General features: G+C 45.1%; 1 long non-coding RNA gene across 1 annotated transcript; it reads right to left on the minus strand.

Moving 5' to 3' along the window:
- Nucleotides 1-879: 879 nt before the first annotated feature.
- On the minus strand, nucleotides 880-5,776 carry LOC121833410. The gene is made up of 3 exons (XR_006076688.1): nucleotides 5,656-5,776; nucleotides 2,648-2,780; nucleotides 880-934 (listed from the first exon to the last, which is right to left on the minus strand). It is a non-coding gene; the product is annotated as an uncharacterized LOC121833410 (long non-coding RNA).
- Between the last annotated feature and the right edge of the window lie 311 nt (nucleotides 5,777-6,087).

Below are 6,087 nucleotides of genomic sequence, written 5' to 3' on the forward strand. Positions count from 1 at the left end.
GCCAATCACGGCCGCCAGATTTCTCGCCGACTTTTCCGCGAAGTGTCCAGATTAGGGCCCCTGGACGTAGCACTGTTATATAAAATTTGTATGATGCGCTACGGAACAAAGAAATCTCTAGGAATGACGTAAAGATGTCATTAAAATCTGTTGTCTGCGGTATGGGACGAGCAATGGCGTCCCTGTACACGGACTCAAACTGAAGCTAATCCCCCCAAAATCACCTAAAACAGCTATCCATTCATTTTGCGGTTGCCTAGAACCACGCATTTCACCACAGCCATCAACTGACAAGCCGGCGGAAAACAGAGTGATCGGAGTCGGAGTGTGGGGTGTCGTCCCAATCCGGCTGAAGCCTCAATTCGGCTATTGCCTCAATTCTAGAATTTTCAATTCGGCTGGACGTTCCAGTTTGGCTACATCCTCAATTCGGCTAGAAGCTTCAATTCGGCTAGAAGTTTCAATTTGGCTGGACGCTTCAGTTCGGCTACAAGTTTCAATTCGGCTGGACGCTTCAGTTTGGCTAAATCTTCAGTTCCGCTACAAGTTTCAATTCGGCTGTATGCTTCAGTTCGGCTGGATCCTTGTTTCAATTCGGCTGGACATTCCAAGTTGATAAAGCTAGACATCCAAGCATAAGGTGCCCCCAATTTTTTTTAGAGAGTCGCTAACTATATCTGCATCTTGCTTTAACATTGCAACCTGCAAGCTCAGATCAATAAGTTCAAGAAGCTACGAAGGCTTTGGGCACAGAAGCATTTGTGTTTGTGTTGTTTGTTCTGTGTAGCTACTGTGCAAACACCAGGTCTCTGATTCAAAGTAATTTATTTACTTGCCGAAAGAATGGATTACAGCAGTGCAAAGATCGCTTCTTCCAGTGCTGGCCACTGTTCACGTGAAAGGGACAGGACGCCTTGGCAGCTCCTACGTCAAACTGAGTTGAATAAGAAAAGAAGATACCTGCATCACTTATGAGACAAAACAATGTGGTAGGGGTTCAATCCAATGATTTACATCTTCAGGAGGCTAAGAGGAATGTAACAGTAGAACTGTAATGTTTTTCAAGGTCACGAATTGGAATCAAAATTGGCTAAAGACACCAGTGGCTATGACTGACCTCGTAACCAAAAACCTTACGTCCGCAAAAAATTGTTTGGCGACATTTTTTTTTTCAAATTCGGTCCTCATCGTATTTTTAAAGCGAAAGTTTCTACTGGCAGTTTTAAAAATATGTTAAGATGGAGGTTTGGGCGAGATGGTGTCGCATACTCCTCCACAGCGCGAAAAATTCGCAACCAGGCACAGGCACACACAAAAGGGAAAGACATTCATCAAGCACTGACTTGCAACTCAGACTTGTATTTTTTCTTTTCTACCTGCGCCTGTCTTTTTAAAGAATAAGACTTTTTTTTTCTGCCATTTTTGGTTTCATCTGGATGCAAGATAATCTAATTCTTTTTTCTAATAAATTTAAACAAGGTTCAGTGACACAGTTTTCTTCTTACCTCGAAATTTTTCAATAATTTCCCTAATTAGTTCATTATTATATTTACCTATTACGGAGTAGACTTTTTTTAGTTCTGCTTGACATCAGCAATCTTGGCAATGTATGCCTAAATGTCTAGAAGTGATTCTGTTTATCTTGTAGTTGTGTTACTCTAGTCTATGTGACATCACTATATGTGACGTGGGGGTGGGGAGGGGTTCAGTTTTGGCAGTAGAACGTTTCCAACTGATTAGAAGAATTTCGATGGCAACAGATGAAGCCTGCGGGACCCCAACGTTTCCTCAACAGCACGAAAGAAATATGTTCCATTCTGTCCTCTGATGTGGTTGTGCTAGCCATGCCCCAAACAAATAAGAGTTTATAACGAATTATTTGGGCTTCGTAACGTGAAGAGAGGTACAGTTTCTATCATGAAAGAAGCCATTAGCCCGCAGATTTTGCAGGACAAGCGAAGGCGGCGGAACTTTCTAGATTTCACCCTTCACCCCGCACAGCCATGACGCGCAGCACGTTCCCATGGCACCTACGGCTGTGAGTAGCATGTACGTCAGGGGGCCTTTAAAAAGTGGGCAAAACAAAGTTTTTCAGTGACCGAACCGAGGAGACTGATAGCTTAATGTACCGACACCTGGATAAGTAACCCTGGTTTGCAAGTGTTGTCGTTTGAGAGTTGGTATTAACTAGGGTGCACTGTGAGTTGTAGAGCATCTACAGTCGCACCGCCATATTCAGCTCAAGAAATCTCATCTAGGCACAGGCAAGTCCTTCTGTAATCATTGAAACTACAAATTAGTTAATACACTTGTGTCTGGTTACTATTTTTGTTTCTTTTGACTTTCTCAGAATCGGGAAAATCAGTAAGCAAATTTAATATCTGAATTATTCTGAAAAACCGGGAATTTAATCAAAACAAGCTCTGAGAAACATCAAATTTTCAACAAAGGTAAGCTCCTGAAAACATCCTCCAAATGCTACAAAGGATTAATTCTAGAAACACGGAATGCCCCTTATAGTGATGCTGCTATATATCACTCTAGGGGTGGCCAGGCAGGCTCTGGTGCAGCTTGGTTATGACCTTCCTCGCAAAGGGAAGTTTTGGCATTGCGTATTAGGCGATACTTACCCAAGTCTAGAGGTTACCTTGGCAGGGTAATGGAAGCACCCATGCTCACAAGTACGGTAACTGCCCAGGTCACCTTGGAAGGTCTTCAGCACAAGGCAGGCACCACCGTTTGTCGTAGGTGTGATGTGCTGCAATGTCTGATGACACAAACTGCAGCGAAACAAAACATTTTTTCCTGTGAAACTGTATCCATAGCTGCAATCTCCGTACCAGCACATTGCATGAGTAGCTAATCTTATTGTACACTTATTTCTACATTAGAAGCAGAGTTTATTCTGAAGGCGTCAGGATATTTCGGTTCCACGTATAAAAAGTCACTCATACAGATTTACGTCGAACAAACATGTTTTACTACGTCCATGGCTGTGGCAGAAAATACTAAGAAAGGCGAGATAAATCGACGATTCAATGCTTCAAATGGACAGAAATGAGAGGAAAGTGCCCCAGACAGCTTCCTCCCATTTCTCCTCCTGTGAACAGCAAGGTCGAGGGAGCCCACCAGTGGTGCAACCGGTGGTTTGTACGCGGTGCTCGAACGTGATTAATATACATTGTTCGGATACCATCATATCAGTCATGTTGCTATTATATCGATACCTAAAGAACTGTCAAACGCCGATTGAAAAAAATTGTACCGGCTCATTCACGGCTTTGTTAGCTTTAGTTGCTCCCATTACGGAATAAAGGGTTTGTTCAGCAAACAAACGACGCGCTCCCAAGCTTCATCCAGTTCTTCAACGAAGGCTTTGTTCCTGTTCGAAGCTAGATCTTTGCTCAAAAAGCACTTCGAATTTACAAACAAATCCACATCGACTCTCAGCAACCCTCGTCTCATTGAACCGCAGTGCAGTTTTCGCCCAAAGGAGCCACAAGTAACGACTCTTGAGAACAAAATAATTATCTATAAAAGCTAGACACAATGCATGGTTCCGGCATTCGAGCACAAGCTATTTGAAGGTCTTTTGGTTAACGCTACAAAAGCTTAGTATTCCAACAAGAGCTTAAACGTAAAACAATTTCAGTTTTCCTCGTATCTGCCTGAACTGGGCGGAGCCAATCGAACGACCGGACGTATGCAAGATCCAAAACATCTGCCGCAAACTGCTGAGAGCAGCACGCCGGAGCAACCATCTTTCCGACTGTTTGCACGCTGGCTCACATTGTTTCGACGCAGATGTGTCTTGCATCTAACGTTTTGATGGCAGCCTTTCAATTATAAGAGCAAAAAGTCAAGTGCTAGCCTGGGTGTCACTAACACTGTTCACACACACAGTTGCTCAATGCAAAGTATAAACAAATATGCCCATGACATGCTGGAAAGGACAGCCGGCCGCCTAGGCAGTACGGCCACGCATGTCCAATCAAAGCTCGCAGGATGCTGTACATTGACTGCGCGACACTGTTAAGCACTAGGCACAACAAAGACATACATGCACCTCGATCCTACGAGAAAATTCGGATGACACAGAGTATAGTAAGACTTGCGAAGCTTGTAACTGGGTTCATGAGCTTTTAATCACTCCCGTGACACACACCCGCACACAATGTGTCATCCGAATTTACCCATTGGATCGAGGTACATAAAATTTTTTTCCGCTGCCAAATGGAAGGGAAGGTGCGACAACACTATCCGTCTGTCTTACCCTAGCATGAACTAGCTGGTAATGATACAATCGCAAGCGAGTTGCTTTCACTGGTGTCCCTCCTGCTCGAGCTCTCGTACAACCAAATTGCAATTAAACGCAGGGCGCTCGCTCGCACTTGTAACCACTCCGGCTAGTCCATGCTAAGATGCGACAAAGCATGGCAGGAAGCCTGCCACTATACTTCGTTTCAGCTTATCTCCGAGCGCGGCCGATGTTATGAGCCGAAGGCCCAATCAAACGGCGCAAAAAGCGCAACGTCATGGCGTGCTCTCTGCGCTTGATAGGACAAGTCGGCGGAGGAGCACGCACAAAAAGTCAGCGAATACCGGCTCGCCCTATCAACTGCAGAGAGCACGCCATGATGTTGTGCCTCTTTCGCTTGTTCGATTGGCCCTTCGGCTCATAACATCGGCCGCGCTCGGACCTAAGCTGAAACGAAGTATAGAGCATGTCGGCCGCCGGGCATGACTGGCGAGTGCAAGCACCACGTGAGTCACATGAATGTTCCGCAAAAGCTGCGTGACTAAAAAAACCCAGATGAAACGTCGTTCGTTGTGCCATTCAGTGGTGCAGGGGTAGAACATTAGGCTCTTAATCAAAAGGCTGTGGGCTCGATCCCCTATAGGGGAGCCATATCATTGATCTTCTTTCACTAGCTTTATTAAGTGAACTCTATATTTGCTTTTATTCTATGTTCTGCTCATTCGACGTGCTTCCATGACCAACTGGGTAATCCATGTCTATCTACAACTGGATCGGTCCTTGCAGGCTCTCAACTCTAGATATATAACACACCGTATGATAAAACGAGCATCCCGCAACGCTTACCATAGGAACCGTCACTGGCATAACTAACAGTGACAAGGTGCAACGCAACATCGCATCGCTCGGATCCAGCCCATCGAAAAAAGATTGCGCAATCTGTCAGCTGCAATCCATTCGGAAGCAAAATGGCCTCCCTGTATGTTTCGATTGAATCGGTGCTGTGTGCAGACCCAACGTTCTATGCGGGGGCCTAGCAACTGTGTATATATTTGCTGAGTGAGTACTCGGGGCTGCACCGGAAATTATTTTCTCGCGTGCGTTGTTCTCATCAAGAAGAGCGTCACACTATCACCGTCCTCCTAAGTAGCATGGGTGAACCCTTTCGTACGCTACAAAAATATTACCCTCTACTTGCACAAAAAAGAGAAACAAATTTTGGAATTTCACTAAAAAACATATTCTGAAAACATGGAACCCTAACTATAGCCACTCCAGGTTATTACATACTAGGGCATCGCCAGGCAGGTTCTCAAGGAGCTCGGGAATGGCCTTTCCCTCGAAATTAATTCCTGGCATTGTGTACTAGGCGATACCTGCTGAAGTCTATGGGTTACCTTTGCAGAAAGATGGAGGCATCCATGATCACACGTACGGTAATTGCCCATGTCGCACATCATCATGGAAGGTCTTCATGAAGCAGGCAAATGTGTCCTGTCGATGGAGACCCACATATCCTGCGTATGTGGGTAAAGTGCCTAAAATTTTATTTAATTACAACTACAACTACTTCTCTCCAAAAACGTCATGGCATGAAAGCTTGTCGCTTTTCATAGATAGGGCTCGCTAGCACAGCCTAGCCTTTTTCGGTCGGCCAGGGCCTTGAGAGTGCTTTGTAGCGGCCCGCCACACGCCCTCAAAGTTGAACTTGTGTCGTATTCAAAATTTGGAAGAAATGCCTACTACCAAGAAGGATAGAATTGTAGCAGGGCGTCATGATGTTAGTTCCGTAGCCCCCGCAACCCAACCTCCATTATCGCCTGCCCCTT

The sequence above is a fragment of the Ixodes scapularis genome, unplaced genomic scaffold (genome assembly GCF_016920785.2).
Source record: "Ixodes scapularis isolate PalLabHiFi unplaced genomic scaffold, ASM1692078v2 PGA_scaffold0__279_contigs__length_252992795, whole genome shotgun sequence".
NCBI lineage: Eukaryota > Metazoa > Arthropoda > Arachnida > Ixodida > Ixodidae > Ixodes > Ixodes scapularis.